The sequence below is a fragment of the Pan paniscus genome, chromosome 8 (genome assembly GCF_029289425.2).
Source record: "Pan paniscus chromosome 8, NHGRI_mPanPan1-v2.0_pri, whole genome shotgun sequence".
Taxonomy (NCBI): Eukaryota; Metazoa; Chordata; class Mammalia; order Primates; family Hominidae; genus Pan; species Pan paniscus.
Genome location: NC_073257.2, coordinates 22,326,246 through 22,347,053, shown reverse-complemented (window position 1 = coordinate 22,347,053; position 20,808 = coordinate 22,326,246).

Sequence of the window (20,808 nt, the reverse complement as noted above, 5' to 3'; positions counted from 1 at the left end):
TTGCCAAAGCAATCCTAAGCAAAAAGAATAAAGCTGGAGGCATCATACTACCTGACTTCAAATTATGCTACAAGGCTAGAGTAACCAAAACAGCATAGTGGTGGTAGAAAAATAGACACACAGAGCAATGGGACAGAGCAGGGAGCTCATAAATAAATCCCCACACCTACAACCTTTTTTTCTGATCTTTAACAAATTGACAATAACAAGCAATGGGGAAAGGGCTCCCTATTCAATAAATGATGCTGGGATAACAGGCTAGCGATATGCAGGAGATTGAAAATAGACCCTTCCTTACCCCATATACAAAAATCAACTCAAGATGGATTACAGACTTAAACATAAAACATAAAAATACAAAAACTCTAGAAGAAAACTTAGGAAATACCATTCTGGACCTAGATCTTGGCAAAGATTTCATGATGAAGATTCCAAAAGCAATTGCAACAAAACCAAAAATTGACAAATGGGACCTAATTAAACTAAAGACCTGCACAGCAAAAGAAACTATCAACAGAGTAAACAGACAACCTACAAAATGGGAGAAAATATTTGCAAATTATGCATCTGACAAAGGTCTAATATCCAGAACTGATAAGCAAGTTCAACAAATCATCAAGCAAACCTCAAAAAGCCTCATTAAGAAATGGGAAAAAGACATGAACAGACACTTCTCAAAAGAAGACAGACATGTGGCCAACAAGCATATGAAAAAATGCTCAACATCACTAGTCATTAGAGAAATTCGAATCAAAATCACAATGATATACCATCTCACACTAGTCAGAATGGCTATTAGGTCAAAAAATAACAGTTGCTGGCGAGGTTGTGAAGAAAAAGGAACACTTTATACAGTGCTGGTGGGAATGTAAATTAGTTCATCCATTGAGGAAAGCAGTTTGGAGATTCTTCAAATAACTTCAAACAGAACTACCATTTGATCCAGCAATTCCATTACTGGGTATATACCCAGAAGAATATTAATTGTTTTCCCATAAAGACACATGCACGCATATGATTATCACAACACTATTCACAACAGCAAAGACATGGAATCAACCTAAATGCCCATCAAAAGGGGACTGAATAAAGAAAATTTACATATACACCATGGAATACTATGCAGCCATGAAAAGAATGAGATCATGCCTTTGCAGTAACATGGATGTAGCTGGAGGCCATTATCCTAAGCAAATTAATGCAGGAACAGAAAATCAAATACCTCATGTCCTCACAAGTGGGAGCTAATTTTCAAATATATATGGACACAAAGAAGGGAACAATAGACACCATGGCCTACTTGAAGTTGGAGGGTGGAAGAAGGATGAGGATTGACAAACTACCTTTTGGGTAATATGCTTATTACTTGGGTGATGAAATAATAGGTACACCAAACTCCCACAGCACACAATTTACACCTGTAACAAAGCTACCCATATAGTCCCTGAACCTAAAATAAAATTTGGAAAGACAAAGAAAATAGAATGATACCTTCTGCTTTAATGCCAGAATGTAAATATTATACCAAGAAATAACTGTTAAGAATTAAAATGATTCCAGGGGTGTGGTATGATGTTACCACAGAGTTACAGCTTGATAGAACTGTTTGAAATTTTTTTGTTTATTCTTATGTTGGTGCTTAAGATAAATGTTCACTTGATCATGATTTGAGAGTGTAGCAACAGTGGGGAAGTTGGAGTGGATCTATGGGGAGGGAATCTAGATGACACTAGCATAAAAATGACCAATTCTCTTTAAAACACTTAACTGTGAATAAACGGTCATTTTCACACAGTTGGTTGAGTTTTTATGATATTCAGTGTTTCTAAGCACACATAGCATAAGTGAGCTATAAGTCAAGAACATGGTTAATTCTTATCACTGAGTTCTTAGCCAGAACTAACATTTTCTTTTCTACCAACTCTAAAATTTTATATAATTTCTTATGCTTTGTCATACATACACTGTTTCCCAAAGTTTTCTGAATGAATGAAAAGTATATGGAATAAATGGATATATTAAATTTCAGAAAGTAGATGGTGTGGGTGTGGGTGACATTTTCTGCCAGGGCAAGTGGATTTCTTATTATCAAGCCTGAAATAAGCAGGGTCCTAGTAATTATACCACACACACACACACACACACACACGTACATATGTACATACATATATATGCAGGAGTATATATGTATGCATGTATGTGTGTGTGTGATATATACGTATTGCATACATCTGTAAGGGGAAATACTTCATTAATTTAATGCATAAATCTGAAGGAGAGAATATCAGAAAAATTACAGAATTAAATTGGTTATGTGTGTGTGTGTGTGTGTGATGTGTGTGTACATATGTATTGCATACATCTGTAAGGGGAAATACTTAATTTAATGCATAAATCTGAAAGGGAGAATATCAGAAAAATTACGGAATTAAAATGTGTTTGAAAATGGTCAAAGTCTGTAAAACTGGGTTCTGGATTTCACATACGTCTATTATGTGTAAAGAAACTTTTGGAATCTGTACCTAGTAAATCTTTCAAGTGCATCTGTTCTTAACATTTCAACATAATTCTAAATACATAATTTTCAAGTGATATAGGAAGGCTCCAAACTGCTTTTGCTTCCATATTACTAAAAGGATATATACACATCTAGTTCAAGAAGGTTGACAAGAACATGCTATTTTTGTCCACAATAAACAAATTTAGTTATGATGATAGAAACAATGTATATAAAGAAAGTGCATTTAAAATATGGATAAGAATGAATGAAAGTACATCAACGAAACTGCTATTCTGAAAGTTTTCTGGATAACAGAAAATAAATGGAATTGTAGTGTTTAAATATATAAAGAAATAAAAACCTTAGAAACGAAACCATGACCCAGAACAGACACAAGAAAAGGTCAGAGTTGAATTGAAGACATTTCTCTGTGGGGTGGAGCTATGAACATGCTCTAAACTTGGAGTTCCCAGGCAAGATTATTTCCATCATCCATAATCTTGTAAAATGCCTTATTCACCATCATAATACTGCTCATAGCATTGACTTTAAAAAAATTTTATTGTTAAAGAAAATTAAGTCCTGCAATGAGCTGATGCTTGTGGAATTTACTGGTCTCACTAGGATACTTCATCATCCTGAAATAACTGCCCTGATAGGATGATGCAATGACCTTTTGAGGACACATCTGTAGTGCTATCTTGGTGACAACATCTTACAGATCTGGAACAAGTTCATATGTCTGGGAAATCAAGACATGCTAATGGAAGTGTCTCCTCCGTTCCTCCACATAAGTCATTAATACATTTTTGTTGTTTCCTATCTCTACAAATATATGTTCATATGGCATAAAAGTCTTAATTCACAAGGAAGGAAGGACATTACCAAGGGGCACATCGTTCCATGTAACTGGAAGCAGTGGGATATGAAATGTGGAACCTGCCTGCATTGGAGTCCTCAAGCCAGTAAAACCACAAGGAGAAAGGAGGATTACTTTAATCACTGGGTGGATTGATCCTGACTATAAGGGAAGAAATTGGATTGCTAAGACACAACAGAGGTGAGAAACAGTACATCTCAAATGCAAAAGATTCCCTGGGGCACAACTTGACACTTCCATATGGTATGATAAAAGTTAATGAAAAAGTATAATAATCCAATGCAAGAAGGACTGCAACTATACAGAGCCTTCAGGAATGAAGATTTTTTTTTTTTTTTCCGAGACAGAGTCTCACTCTGTCGCCCAGGCTGGAGTGTAATGGCACAATCTCGGCTCACTGCAACCTCTGCCTCCTGGGTTCAAGCGATTCTCCTGCCTCAGCCTCCCAAGTAGCTGAAATTATAGGCGTGTGTCACCATGCCTGGCTAGTTTTTGTATTTATAGTAGAGACGGGGTTTCACCACGCTGGTCAGGCTGGTCTCGAACTCCTGACCTTGTGATCTGCCTGCCTCGGCCTCCCAAAGTGCTGTGATTACAGGAGTAAGCCACCATGCCTGGCCAGGAATGAATATTTTAAACACTTTACCAGGAAAGGCACCTCAGCCTCTTGTTTGCTTCCAAGAGGTAAAGAGAATATGAATGGACAGTGGAAGTATTAAATACCAGCTATGACTTCATGATCAATTTCAGAAATGAGGACTATAATAATTAGATCTATTACTTTTCTTATTTTGATATAAAACATGAGTACATTTAATCAAATTATTTTTTATTTTTCAATATTCTATTTCCCTACCACCTAATAACCTTATGTCTCAGGATTTATGTTGCAGGAAACCAAAGGGAGAATGTGACTCTTGATACAAGAGAAATCTCTCAAAGGTGGATAAAGTTAGCCTTGGGAGTTTGTAGATCATTTTGGGGAGAGGTTAGTGTGTTTGCATTTGTATGAAGGGTTATTGAACCATATTATGCAAAATCACGATTTTACTAACATCTTATGAAGTTAGGGATTGTTAAATGAAGAGTGAATAGATACTTGACATTTTGACAGGGATATACTACTGTATCTTTGTACCGGGTCAGTTTAACTAGGCTAAAGTTACATTTTCCAGGTTTCTTTTTACCTTGTGGTTCTGATTTAGGGTGGCGGCAAGAAAAATTTGTGTGAGAAGTACAAGGGGGAAATGAAGCAGCAGCCATTTTGCTTTGAAGGCATTATGAAATCCACATATGTTGGGATTTGTCTGTTGCTCACCTTAGCCTGGGGCCACAGCCAGGTCTGCAGCTCCTCTAACACCTGCATTTCATCCCCCTTATACTCCCTGAGTCCTGGGACAGGTGCGCGTGTAGCTAAGGAAACAGCTTCTTTTGCTGGGTACCTGCATCTCTTGAATTTGGAGGTGGTAGGAAACGGATGAGGGTTTCAGTTGTCCTTGGGGGTTCTGACCAGGTTTCATGAGTTCCATGTACACTTATGTTTGTTACTGTCCACAAATGCATCTCTACTTTTCCTTCCTACCACCAGCACTACTATCTCAGAGCAATATTATGATTCCTACAGATGCTGAACAATCAGCTTTCTATTGATCCCGACATGTTCCCAGGAATTCGTAAGTCTGATTCCCTAAGCGAGATGTAATATTCCCCATCATTCTTAGTGAATTTGCTTTTCTATCAAACTGTAATTGATATAAACAGAATAGATAAAAATTTGCCTAACTTACAAAGGGAGTGATAAAAATTTACAGACCAGGAAAACTGGGACCTAAACATTTAAAGAGGAAATATTGAAAGACATCGAGAGGAGAGTTTGAAAAATTCTATCCAAAAAATTAAAAAATCTAGATAACATGGATAATTTTCTAGAAAAATACAATTTGTTCACTCAAATAGCTTACTGAAAACAATTTCCATAAAATAAATGATAAAGTTCACAGAAAGTTACCTGAATCTCCTTGAAAAAGCACCAGAATAAAATAGTTTTTCAGGAAAAATATATCAAACCTTTAAAAGGAAGATAATTTTAATGATATTTAGCTTTTGAGAGCAAGAGTTTGCAAGTTTTTCGCTGTGATAAGTGAGATAATAAATAATATAGGCATTGCAGCCCACATAGTGGTGTCTATCACAGATTTTTCTTTTATTTGTTTTTTTACTTACAATTTTTTAACAATGTAAAAATAATTCTCATCCTGAGGCTCTTACAAAAACAGCCCACCCTCTGGATCCAGCGCAATGGCCACAGTTTTCAAGCCTTTATTGTAGAGCATATAGAAAGAAAAATGACGTGTACATAGACCACATTTTCTTTACTCCGTCGTTGACAGACATTTGGATCGGTTCCCTGTTTTGGCTGTTGTGAATAATGCTGCAGTTGTGAATAATGCACAAGGGAGTGCTGGTGAATCTTCCAAATCCTGATTTCAATTCTTTTGGACATTTTTCCATATGTGGAATTGCAGATCATGTGGTAGTTCTATTTTTAATGTTTTGAGGAACCTTGAGACTGCTTTCCACAGTGGCTACACTGTTGTACATCCTCACCAGTAGCGTAAAGGGTAAAGGGTTCCAATTTATCTACATCCTCTCCAATGCTTGTCATCATTAAAAAAAAAAAAACTATATGTATATGTATATATGTGTGTGTGTATGTTTGTATGTATATATATATATGATAGCCATTCATTAAAAAAGAAGGAAATCCTACCATTTTCAATAATATGAATGAACCTGGAGGCCAGTATGCAAGTGAAATAAGCAAGTCACAGAAGGACTAATACTAATACTACATGATCCTACTCACAGGAGGAGTGTGGAATAGTCAAGCTCATAGATGGAAAGAAAATTCAAACCTTTGAAAAGAAGATAATTTCAATGAAATTTATCTCCCCTATGAATAATAATTTTAAAATCCCTAATAGAAGATTAGAATCGTGAAACTTGAAGCACATTTAAAGATTAATATAGCAATTTAGCCAGACACAGTGGCTCAAAGGCACAGCACTTTGGCAGGCTGAGGCAGGAGGATCACTGGAGGCCAGGAGTTGGAGACCAACTTAAGCAACATAACAAGATGTCATCTCTACAAAAAATTAAAAAATCAACCAGGTGTGTTGGTGCATGCCTGTAATCCCAGCTATTCAGAAGGCTGAGGCAGGAGGACTGCTTGAGCCAGGAGTTCAAGGCTGCAGTGAGCTATGATCACCCCACTGCATTCCAGCCTGGCTGATAGAGCAAGACCTTGTCTCTTAAAACCAGCAAATAAAAAACAAAGATGAATGTAACATGAAATCAGAAGTATTTTCCTCCCAAGAATGTTGGGATGGTTTGGTTTTAGAAAATATATAATAAAATTTGTTATAATTATTTACTGAAAAAAATGTTCATCTTCAAAAAAGTTAAAATCATTTGATAAAATTGAACTCTCATTCTTGATTTAAAACCATATGACCATGCTGAAAATCCAAGAAAAATTACTGAAAAAAACCTTCAAACAATAGAAGTTTTCAGTAGATAATAGAATATAAAATTAATATAACACTTTATAATGCAAAGATTAATAAATTTTACTGCATAATTAAAAATAAAGTTATAAATTTAAAAATCACCCTGAACAGACTTAAAAAATTAGTAAAATTCTGCAATTTATAGAATCAAAAAAGGGCTAATTGCACTAATATGTAAAAAGGTTCTATAATTTGGTAGGTAAAAGACTAATCATCCAATGGAAATAAGGACAAAAGACACAAAAAACAGTTAATAGTAATAATAGTAAAAGAGAAGTAGCCCTTAAATATAGAAAACATACTAAATTTCAATCCTAATTGGAGAAATGCACAATAAAACTTCACTAAGTGGTATTTTTTACTTGTCTGATTGGCATAATTCTTAGAAGTTTGACCATCTAATGGTAATGGGGCTCTGAGAATACACATCTCTTATTACATAACTGCTGGGAATATAAAACTGTACAACAGCTACAGAAATCAATTTGGCAGAATATGTGATTTTCTCATCGCCCTTTGATCCCAGTGATCCCAGTTATGGAAATTTATTCTATGTATATACATGCACCCAGATGAAATAACATATATTTAGGATATTATTTAGAGATGACTCAACAAATGATAGTCTCAATCTTAGCTATTGTGTTGAATTTTGAATCTTTGTTGGAACAGATCAATGCAGCTTATGGAACCCTCTATGGGGTATTCTTTTCAATACCTTTCATGCAAAAGGATCAAGTCTTACTTTGAACAGACAGGAGCATTCATTCATAGTAGTGCCTCAAGGTGATTGAATTTCAGAGAAATTACTGTGTTTCTTTCTGACGCACTACAATGTGAAGGGAGCTTGATTATTTGGATATTCTGAGAACATTGCACTCATCTGAGAACATTGCCATGTTGATGCTATGATGTTAATTATACCTATGAGAAGGAAGTAATGGATTCTTTAAGTAACCTGATTAGGTCCATTAGTGCCAAGGACCCAGTAAATGACCAGTGAAATATCTGCCTTATTGATAAAGGTTTTAAGGGCCAGCTGTTCTGGGACATACTGAGATATTGCCTCCCAGGTGAAGGAAATTCTATTTCATCATTAAAATCCTACCACTAAAAAAAGACACAGTGCTTATTAGGCTCTTTCAGGATAGGAGAACATCACATACCCAGAAAGCTACTGGGGGAAAAATAGTTAAGGGAATTCAGTCCACAGTAGAAACGGCCTTGCTGTTTAGGATCTAGAAAGTGATATATCCAGTATTGCTAGAGGAGATAAGGGAACTGTGTGGAATTTTTGAGAAATACCAATAGTACAGTGACAGAGCAGATCTCTGAGATTCTAGAGCAAAGTTGTGACTTCTGCATAAGACAGTTCTTCAGCTTTAGAAAACCACTGTGAAATATGCTACTGTAGGGCCTTGCAGAGACAGCCTATGAAAGGCCATCAAATGGCTAAGCAACCAGAGATGCCTATCATGAATTGTTTGTCAGTTCCACAAGTTGAGCATGCCCAGCAGTATTGCATCCTATGGTCACAATGCTATTTTTTAGATTGTCTCAGAGGAGATTTGGAGGACACAAGAAAATTATGCATATGAGTGGCCCAGAAGAGATGGAGGATGGAAAAACCTGAACGTGATTCATGAATGAGTGGATCTTTGTCTCTTATATTAATACCTATCAGAGAGATTCACTGCAGGGAAAGTATTGAGTGGTATCTGTTCCCAGCTGTCATAGTACTTGCACACAGGCCCAGGAATAGAATATGCAAGGGGTCAAAGATGGAGGGTATGCAAACATCTAAACACCTGAGTCCTCATTATGGCTGATCCAGCTATTGAATTTACTGAATATCTAACTTGTCTGCAGCACAGACTGAAACTATTCGTTTTCTTAATATAGTCTCTTTAGGAGAGCAATCACCCACTTTGCCAAAAGGTACATTGGACTTTATCTTCCCTGAAGACAAAGGGATTATTGCTTAAAGTAACACATATTCTGAGATTATAGATTTTCTTCTTTGCCCACAGTACCTGGACTGGTATCTTTCAAAGAGGGCTAAAAGTGTCTGATTTGTTATCATAGGGTCAGCACCCATTTGTTATCATGGGATCATCACCTTACATGAAGAAGATGAAACAAGGGACATTTGACCATGGGACTTATTGGTCCTAACATATACAGCATCATATGGAAACTGATTTCCGAGAAAATGTTAGACTTTTTAAAGGCACAAATAAAACTCTGCCTTAGGGAGATTCCTTGTGGGATTTGGATGCTGACATTCAAAATGCCATGCATACTTTAAACAACAGCTGTTTTGTGTTTTATACCCAGTAGGTAGAATACATAGGCCAAGAAACTAAGAAATACAGGTAGAATTGTCCCCATTTACCATCATATCCAGTGACCTACTTTCATGCATGCAACTAGTTTCTGCTTCCCAAGAGGTTGTTTTTCTTTCAGAAGACACAAGGGTTCCACTATAGCAAAGTTCATGCTTATCAACCAGTCACTTTGCATTTCTTGGGCCAGAAGATTAGTCTGCAGTCAAAGGAGTTTACTCTATTGGAAGGGGCGATTGACCCTGATTATTGTTAGGAGATAAGGATACCGCTACGTTATCGGACTGAAAGGAGGATGTCTGGACCCCAGAGGATTCACTGGAGGGTTCCCATGCCTGCTGATAACTAGAAATCAGCAACTGCAGAAACCACAGTCTTTGAGTGAGTAGACCAGGTTATTAGAAATGCTGTTCTGTGATGAAGAGTTTAGAATATGTCACAGAGTAGACAGATGATGAATATAGTCATCTCTCAGTATCTTCAGGAAAATTCTTCCAGGACTCTTTGCAGATGCCCAGATTTACAGATGCACAACTCTCGTAAAATGACATAGTATTGGCATATAACCTACGCAATTGTCCTATGTACTTTAAATAATCTCTAGGTTACTTGCATTATTTAATCCAGTGTAAACGCTATGTTAATAGTTGTTATGCTGTATGGGCTTTTTATTTGTATTTTTGAAATTGCATTCTTATTTGCTTTCTTTTTTCAAAAAAATAACACATTCCCACTTGGTTGAATCCTTGGATGCAGCACCTGTGGATACTGAGGCCCAACTGTCCTCATTCCAGCAATATGAGGCTCTAACTTATCCCAGTGGCTCCCCTGTTTTTATGACCCTCTTTGTTTCAATTTTTAAAATTGAATTATATCCAACCACCACCTTGAAAAATTAATGACTGTGGAGTGCTTTTGGTGCATGAGTGAATCTAAGCAGTGCAAGGGGTAGACTGTAGTGGACACTGTCAACCCATCACTCATGTGTGTTCCAGGAGCAGCCCTCAACCAATGACTAACAAGTTCATATACAAATATCTAGACCCTTTGCTTGTGTTTGTTACTTATAAGGCACATATGTAACACTGGCTTCCAGAGTTCCTTCTTTAAGATGAAGTTCCTGTAGCCTGCAATGGTAACTCACTTGAAAATACACACTTTATTGGTAACTTTTCCTTTTTTGGCTCACTTCTCCACTCTCCTGTCTCTGTGTTCTTTCACCTTCCAAACAGACTCCTTGTCCTTGAATGTCTATCAGGATCTACTTCTAAGGGAACCCCAATGAAAGTAGATCTTAGTTCTTATTTTTGATGGGCAGATATCTTTTTCATGTCTGTGTTCCCCTGGTTTAGGTGAAGTTGTCATTTGGTTGTTTGCAGATCTACAATGGAAACCACACTAAGGCTTATTTTACTGAAACTTTTTCTTCCCTCTAAATTAGAATTATTGAATAGTAGATTCGATTACATTGAGATTTACAAGATGGCCAAAGTGTCATCAAGCAAAGGTCATTTGGGTTAAAAAGTGAGAAGGAACTGAGAGAAATTCAGGAGCACCAGGAGCTTACAGCTATTCCTCATCCTGAAATGCACTTTACCCTCCTCTTCGATGAAATAGTGCATCTGTTTTTTCAAGGTCAGTTCAGCTTTTCCCTCTCCAATGAAACCATCGGTTAAATTCCAGTTTTGGTGTACTGTAACTATAAATCCCTATATATTAATATTTTCTGTGCCACTGATTTACCATTTAAGAACAGAAATACAAGAGAAAACTATTAAGAATGTAGATGAGTTCCATTTCCCCCAGTTGTATATAATGTATTAATATACTATGCTCTTTCTGAGAGCAGGGCAAGTTGAAATGTATCTCTGTGTCTTTCGCATGTTGATTGGACTTTTAAAGTTCTTAATTTTTTTATTACTGATTAAAGGAAGATATTTTGATGAAGATTGAATCCTAACAAATTTTACAATGAAAACTGCCTATCTTTCTGAGCCAAATTTTACTTTTGGAGCTTCTAGGGCAAAAGAAAAATAACATCAGGTCTTCATAACTGGCATCCCCCTTTGTTTTATGGCCTTCCTCTGGATGTCCATAGCTGCGTCCCTTGCAGGGTCACTCTGAGGCTAACTGCAAAAATGTGCTTTAGAATTCCATGAACATCTTGGGCGAGGGCAAAGGAGATGATGGTGATGACTTCACTTCAAAGTATTACTGATATTAAAACTTATATATCTTGTGCCATGCTAGAGGATAGTACCTAAAAATACAATTGATAGCATCATCTTAGCAGCAATTAAACCCTAAAAAGCACAAAGTGAGAATTTCTATTTTAAACCTAAGTGTATTTTCTATGACCTGTCTCCCTCAGTTTGACACATGAATGACCTGTTCTCGGTTATTATACACCATAGGGATGCTCTGGTCCCAGAGTTCAGAGTCTGCTGGTATACTGGAGAAAACAGATCAAGCATTAATGTGTGACTGTGGTTTAGCTTTGCAGGGATATTGAGTTCCACAAATGGAAGAACATTTTTAAAAAGACATCCAAGAAATTATCAATGGCCACGTTGCTTCTTAGCCTTTTGGTTAAAATCAAGTGAAGAAATTATCAGTGACTTAAGCCAACAACCAATAATGAAGAAGTCAGTAGTTTTCCTATACCTCATGTATTTTTCTTTATGTATGTTAGTTTTTATAAGATGTTATGTGACATATGATAATGTACATTATAGATATTTTTAATTTAGAGAGAGACACCAAAGCTGCTCAAAATAAAGGAGGGTTAACATCTTTTCTTTCAAGTTCCCTGTGCTGTAGCCAACTTCTGTGTAGAACAGAATTCTGGTTCCTCATGTGCTTGTTAACTTAGATATCGGGTTATCTTTGGCACTGCAGTATTTATTTAGCATGTGGAGGATCCCCTAATGTTTAGGACAGTCATTAATACTTCAGAAATTTGTATCTGCTTTAACAGGTTTCCATTTTTAAAAACTGCAGCCAGGTTCATCAAAGAAAAACTCTGGCCAGAATTGCCCAGTTCTTGACCTTCTGATTTCCTTTAGTAAAATATTGTATTTTTGTGCTAATAAAAGAGAGTACAAAGTCTGTTATTTTTAGATAAGGTTTTTAAGATAAAGTTTAGCTTACTCTACTTCTCATATCATCTTTTTTCCAAGTAATTAAAAGTAGGGACATAAAGTAATATTTCTTAAAAGTGATGATATATTTCCCTTTCTGTCAACTAAATAACAAAGCTATTATTGTTAACCTTAATCATCATTTACAGTGTTAGTTTTTACTTTTTGACAGACTGTACCACAGAATTCTTTTAAATAGTAAATATTCATCATACAGAATTTTGCAAGATGACTTACTTTACAGAAAGTTATCGCGAATTAAGTCAGAATGTGCACTGTGTTTTTTTGTTTTTGTTTTTTTTTTTGTTTTTTTCCGGAAGCCATCTTCATCTGTCCTGGCCACACTGATCTTATTTTTCTAGACTGACATCATTCATCTGTGTAGCATCCAATGAGAACTGGAGCAGCATTCTTGGTAATAAAAAAAAAAAAAAGAAAATCTCTCTCGGTCCGATGCATGCAAATGGCCCCAGTCTTGATTCCTTAGGCAACAGACGTAGACTAGAATTCCAGGATGTTTTCCCTAATCTTCTTGTGGTCTTTATTCTGCTCTGGGTCAGTCAGATTTTCTTGTCATTTGAATAAAACCCTTATCTCCTTCCTTCTGATGGTTTTCCACAATAAGTGCATTTTCTCATGGGACATTCACTTATTGTTACACTTTATAAAAATGTGGATATTAATGTTTTCTCAAAAATATTATAAGCTCTTATGATACAGGCTATTTTAAATTCTTCTATTGTATTTTTCAAAATTTTAATGTACAGAAGTATTCAGAGCACACAACTGATGCTTTTATGTTTAATTGTATGAAGTGTATGTAAAGGAAAGAATACACCTGTGTTGATTTGTAATGTATTGCTCTTAGTGAGACAAGTTTGTTTTGTCAAATATAGTTTTTATTTAGAAACGTAGACTATTCTCATAAAAATCTATACAGAAAAATTAATGATAATAATTGCGCGTTTCTGGTCACGAATCTGTTGGCTGTGAGTGTTCTTTAGAATTATTTTTACCATTTTTTAATGTGTTCACTATTTTTGTATTTATTTCCCTGAAAATTCTGTATTTTTTTCCTGTATTTTATGTGACTTAACTACTTTTAAATTTTAATGTATCATTGATTTTAGCCTTCATGACTTATGTTTTGTATTTGATTTAATAATTAACAATATTCATGGCGTTATCCTTTTTAGGTTTGAGACAAAATGAGAGGAGTAGTATTTGCTTGTATTTAACTCCCACTTAGAAGTCCTTAAGAGTTTTACATTTTTACATATGTATAAGGTTTGAGGAAAGAAGTCTGTGTCTACCCAGGTGTCCTTTTTTAGTTGTAAATATATTAGTTTAAAATTATGTTTCTGTGTTATTTATCCCTTAACTATAAAAAATGTGAACAGCCCAAATGTTTCATCCCATAATCAGTTTGCACATCAGTCTTTTCTATTCCAATTGAGTCTCTCTTAAAACCATTTCTTGTTATCTATAAGCCACAAAATCAACAGATTTTACTCTGTGAATTCCAGATAACCAACTTAACTCTACAACCTTGTTCAGCTGAGAGTTCCAGTCTGCATATTACTATGTGCTTGGGGAATTCTCCTTGACAGGTCAGTTTCTTGATAACATATGCTAAAATTTTAGATCTTTTTCTTCTACAACATAGCAGTATTGCAAAGCCCTTACCTATCTCTCCTGAGAATCTAATGCTACTTCTTAACTTGCCTTGTACATGCTGTCAAACCAAACTGCTATAATACTATGTTTTTTTTTTAATGTAATGTTTGGATAATCCTACATTCTCATTAAGAAGTGTGCTTTAACAGACATCAAATCTCAAGCACCTACATCCTCTTCATCAAATACTTTTCTACTTGCCATTTATAATATAACTTACATACAGCCTTATCTCTGGGTTCCCGTAACACCACTTGCTTACCTCTCTCATAGGAGAAAATATATTACACTGACATTATCTGCTTCTGTACCTGTCTCAACTTTTTGAAAGTAGGTTCTTCAGTAATAGAGACTGGACTTATTAATTTCTATATTCCAAGCACTAAGCAAATAGTTGTTCAATATACATTTGCTGAACTGAATTATACATTTGAATCTTGGCTTCAGATGGAGTAAAACTTGAAATAAATCATCACTTAGACGGGTAGGAGACACTGCAGACTGTACAGCAATTCAAGGTGATAATATGACCCAATAGTTCTCAAGATTATTTGAAAGAAAATATACTTGAAACTCGTAATGCTTTTTGAGAAACGCTATAAAAATGACTATACATGCCTTCTAATTTATTGCTAAGTTCCACATTGTTTAAATGAAGTAATGAGGACATCAATACTTTCAAGAATATAGATGTATGGATTTGGGGATAAAATGACTTGAACTTGTCGCCAGAATATTTTTAGATCTTATGCGAGCAACATGTTTCAGGAAAGTTGTTGGTTGCCCAAATATATTCAGTGTGCCAGTACTCCAAGCATAATGCTTGGGAGTAGGCAGTAGGTACTCCTTTTTTTTTTTCTTTTTAGTTTTCCTTAAGATATTCTTTCATGATGCTCTGTGAATTAATGTGGCCTGTAAGCTTTGTTTTAAACCCTTAAATGAAATTGTGATAGATATTATGATATTGAGTATGGGGAAGGATAGATTATTTGACCAAGTAGACAAAGTTATTATACACTGAATTAAAAGAAACCAAATCAGTTCACTTCAGTAAAGCCCAGACGTAATACTGAGGAAAAGTCAAAGTAATGAAAGTCTTATGTCTGGAGCATTACTACCTAACACTTAGAAATTTTATGCAAGATTTTCTGTATTAATGAAGATAAATAAGTTAGATGGATTTTTAGTATTCATTCTTCTGTTCTTAATTTGTGCAAACAACTTTAATATTGATATCGATGTAAGTCATAAAAAGTATATAACCAACATCTTCATAAAAACCCTGATTTTAACCTGTTATTCTTAGAAATTTGATTTTGATTTGATGGATTTTAAGTAAGATCCCAGTTTGGGGGATCAAGCAATCATAAAAAAATCAAGATTTTTTTAATGTATCAGAAATAGATAGGTTTGCATATGTTAATAGTAACACTTAGAAACAGCAATAAAGATGACTTCCACTTCTGGCCAAGTTAGAGAAAGAGGGTCTAGATAATTTATCATCTGACATGAAACAGCTAAAATACCAGACAAAATATATTAAATTGTGATTTTCAGACATTGGACATCAGAAGATGCTGGGTGGTGATCGTTAAGAAAGGGGAACTAAATAGGGTGAGCTTAATGATTGCCCTAACTTACTACCCCAAGAGAAGCTCCAGGCTTCTACTAGATATGCAAAAGATAAAGGGCAAGCAATCAAAGAATACTACTACAAAATTAAAAATCATCAAATCACTAAGAAAGACATGAAGAGAAGAGGAAAGGAACAAAGGACCAAACAACATCAGGAAACAATCAAGAAAATGGCTATAGTACATTTTACCTATCGACAATCTCTTTAAATGTAAGTGGACTGAATTCTCCTATCAAAAGGCATAGACTGGCCAAATGGGTAAACAAAACAAAACAAGATCCAACAATATGATGCCCATCTATAGGAGATTCACTTTAGTTTAAGGATATTCATAGGCTGAAAGTGAAGGAATGGATAAAGATATTCCATGCCAATAGAATACAAAAGAGATCAGTAGTGGCTCTACTTAGACAAAATGGACTTTAAGTTAAAAACTGTCACAAGCGACAAGGAAGATCATTATAGAATGATAAATGAGTCAATTCTTTAAGAGGATATAACAGTTGTAAATATATGTGCATCCATCATCAGATCACCTAGATATAAAAAGCAAATATTAACAGATCTGAAGGAGGAAATTGACAGCAATATATTAACAGCTGGGGACTTCAGTACCCCACTTTCAACAGTGGATAGATCATCCAGACAGAAAATCAATAAGAAAACCACAGACTTGAATAACACTATATACCAAATAGATCTAACAGACATATATGGGACATTCCATCAAACAGCAGCAGAATACAGGTTCTTCTCAAATGCATAAGGAGCATTCTGCAGGATATATCATATGTTGGACGACAAAGCAAGTGTCAATTAACTTAAAATGATGGAAATGATATCAAGTATCTTTTCTTATAATTTTATGAAACTAGAAGTCAGTTACAGAAAGAAAATTGGAAAATTCACAAATAAGTGGAAACTAAACAATGCATGATGGAACAACCAGTCAAAGAAGAAATAAAAAAGATTTTAAAAACCCTCAAAGCAAATAAAAATAGAGACACAACACGTAAAAAACTTATGAGGTGCTGCAAAGAAGTTCTAAGAGGGAAGTTTATAGTGGTAAATACATACATCAAAAAAGAAGACAGATCTCAAATGAGGAACCTAATTTTAAACCACAAGGAACAAGAAAAATAAGAACAAACTAAACCCAAAGTTAGCACAAGGAAGGAAATAATAAAAATTGAAGCAGAAATAAATAGGGAATAAAAATAAGAAAAATTAAGAAAACCTAAGAGTTGTTTTTTTGTAAAGATAAACACACTCAACAAACCTTTTTTAAGAAAAAAAATAAGAAAACACTTAAGTAAATAAAATGAAATGAAAGAGGAGATGCCTCAGAGATTTTTTTAGATAAAAGGTTAACAAGAGACTATTATGAACAATTATATGCCAACAAATTGGATAGCTTAGAAGAAATTGATAAATTCCTGGAAACATACAACCTACCAAGACTGAATCATGAAGAAACAGAAAATCTAAACAGACCAATAGCAAATGAGATTGAATCAGTAAACAAAGACCTCCCAGCAAAGAAAAGCCATAAGACAAGTTATTAGTATACCTAAAAACAGATTGATGTGACACTCACTTACAACCCAAAAGAAAGGAGAAATGGTTTTATTAATTCAGGTGCAGAGCATGAATGAATTTGAGGAAGTAATAGATTCGTTACTCAAACAGGCAAAGGGTAAATTTAGGAAATAACAAATCCATTCATGCTTAATAACCTTTTCATCCCTCCTAGAAAAAAGACCAAATCCATTCATGGACTCAATGCCCTATTTGCTCTAACTCCTGCTTAACTTTTAAGCATCAACTTTTTCCCTGATCTTTCCTATCTGGTCTCCAGCTTCACTGGCTTTCTTTATTTCCTGAATGCAACATACTGCCCCTAAAGTTTGAGCCTTAGCAAAAATGTTCTCTTTACCCATAATGTTTTCTCCTCCTCATTTTCTAGTCAACTCTAGATGGTTAAATCTCAACTTAAAAGTCACTTGCGGCCAGGCTTGGTGGCTCAGGCCTGTCCTCCCAGCACTTTGGGAGGCCGAGGCGGGCGGATCACTTGAGGTCAGAAGTTTGAGAGCAGCCTGGCCAACATGGTGAGACCCCGTCTTTACTAAAAAGACAAAAATTATCTGGGCATGGTAGCTCACACCTGTACTCGCAGCTACTTGGGAGGCCGAGGCATGAGAATCACTTGAGCGCGGGAGGTGAAGGTTGCAGTGAGCCAAGATTGCGCCACTGCACTCCAGCCTGGGTGACAGAGCAAGACTCGTTCTCAAAAAAAAAAAAAAAGAAAGAAAAATTACTTGCTTCACCTAGAATGAGTTACTTCTGATATTTAATCTTGTTGCTTTGTGCCTTTTCCTCATACGACTTACAGTAGTTTGTAATTATAAATTTTTATAAGTATAGTTGACCCTTGAGCAATACAGGTTTGAACTTCATGGGTCCACTTATACATGGATATTTTTCAATAAAAGTCACTCCAAATGTGCCTAATCCTTGTATCTCTCTTCTGCCTTCTCCAACTCTTCTGTCTCTGCCACCACAAAGACAACCCCTCCTCTTCCTCCTCCTCAGCCTACTCAGTATAAAGATAATGAGGATGAAGAACTTTATGATGATCCACCTCCATTTAATATTAAATATATTTATTTTCCTTATGATTTTATTAACATTTTCTTTTCCCTAGCTTTCTTGTAAGAATACAGTATGTAACACATATAACATACAACATATGTGTGAATTAACTGTTTATGTTTTCTTTAAGACTTTCAGGCCGGGTGTGGTGGCTCACGCCTGTAATCTCAGCACTTTGGGAGGCCGAGGCGGGCGGATCACCTGTGGTCAGGAGTTTGAGACCAGCCTGGTCAACATGATGAAACCCTGTCTCTACTAAAAATACAAAAAAATTAGCTGGGTGTGGTGGTGTGCACCTGTAATCACAGCTACTCTGGAGGATGAGGCAAGAGAATTGCTTGAACCCGGGAGGTGGAAGTTGCAGTGAGCCGAGATTGCGCCATTGCACTCGAGCCTGGGTGACAGAGTGAGACTCTGTCTCAAAAAAAAAAAAGGCTTTCAGTCAAGTAGATCATTAGTAGTTAACTTCTGGGGAGTCAAAATTTATTTGCAGATTTTCAACTGCATTGGAGTCAGCACCCTGAATCCCTGCTTTATTCAAGAGGCAACTGTATGTGATTCATACCTGCCTCCTTTATTAAACTAGAAATAACTTGTATGTAGGGACTGTCTTTCTGCATTGTGTCTCTACCATTGACACAAAGTAGGATCCAAAAAAATTTGTATATTAATAATAAAAAGAAGGGGGAGACCAGCTCAAAATAGAACGATGAAACCAGAATGAATAAAATGAACACAAAAATGGAACATTAAAGTCCAAGATAGACTGAAACGGTAAAAGAAATCTAGAATTCTGGTCCTCTTGCTTGAAAAACATCCTAAGATATTGAAGAAGTTGTCTGAGAGGCAATACAGTGTGATGAAAAGATTTGCTCTTCCCTCCACATAAGTTGGGCATCATGGCCTGGCTTTCTTTTGTCTGCTGTACGCTGCTATTATTATTCTTTACTTTTGCAATGTCCTTTTCCTTCACTTTGACTTAGCTAGGACATGGCTTGCAGACACTCGATGAAAAATAACATCACGAGGGAATAAATCGATGAATGACAATGGTAGAAGTTCTCATCATGGCCATGAATGATCCTCAATCTAAGAAAGAGAGTTTTTAGGGAAATAATGATGCCGTCAAGGTACCCAGTACTCCATGAATCTAAAGCGCAACTCAAGACTTTTGTTGACATCATTTACTTTCTTCAATGGCATGGTGTGTGTCCTGCTGGCAATAAGGAAGCTACTGGCTTAGAAAAAAATCAGAGCCCCTGTAACCACAATCATTTTGTGAGTTACAGGGAACACAGATAATGTAAACCTTGCTGCTTCAAGAATCATTAAGGACCTTTTTATAGTTTGTTTAGATCCAACACTTAAAGAAAAAATTAAGTTCTTTAGTCTTTTTTATTAAGTTTCTGATTTAATTTTATTGGCTAAAAACCACTGTGACCCAAGAAGTCAAATTTATAATAGTTTAAACAATTGACTATATCTTTATATATAATTTAAAATGCTTTTCATCTTCCTTATATAAATTTGTTAGAAAAGAAGTGAACTTCATTTTCTGTTTCTGTTCTAGAGTCAGTATTGCTTTGGGGGAAAAAAATCTATAGGTTCACAGAAACAATAACATATTAAGAAATTATGCATGTGTGTGTATATATGTGTATATATGTGATATATATTTTTACATGTGTGAATATATGTGTAGATATGTTATATATATTTTTATATGTGTGTGAATATGTGTGTGAATATAGGTATATATGTATACATGTTACACATATTTTTATATGTGTGTGAATATGTGTGTATATGTATGTCTATATGTCATATATTTTATATGTGTGTAAATATGTGTGTATATGTGTATATATGTTATATATATTTTATGTGTGTGAATATGAGTGTGTATATATGTATATATGTTATATATATTTTATATGTGTGTGAATATGTGTGTGTATGCCTTATTGTGCTATTCCAGAAAGTGTATTGGCTTCTTTTACACAAGTCCACTTTTATGTAACCATTTCTTCCTTTTTAGTAGAAAGCCCACGTTTTCAGATGCTACTCTTTATTTTCCTTGACCAAACAATGGATCATCTTAAACACAATAGATAGAAAGACTGCATGAGAGATTCATATGTCACAGGTGAATAAAATTCCCTTCCTTCTGGTTTTTATTTTGGCTGGCAAAAACACCTAGGATGATAGGTTCTACGTAGAGGTAAGATAGTGCAGCACAGCGATACTTTTTATTACCCGCTTTTTCATCCTATGTAATAGGGATGCAAAGCAAATACTTTATGGAAACACCAACAACTCGAGCTGACATATGCCACAGTGACTTACATAAAAGCAACTCGTGCACAGATGAACTGCTCTTGAATACAGAAGACGGATTTCAGTTCTGGA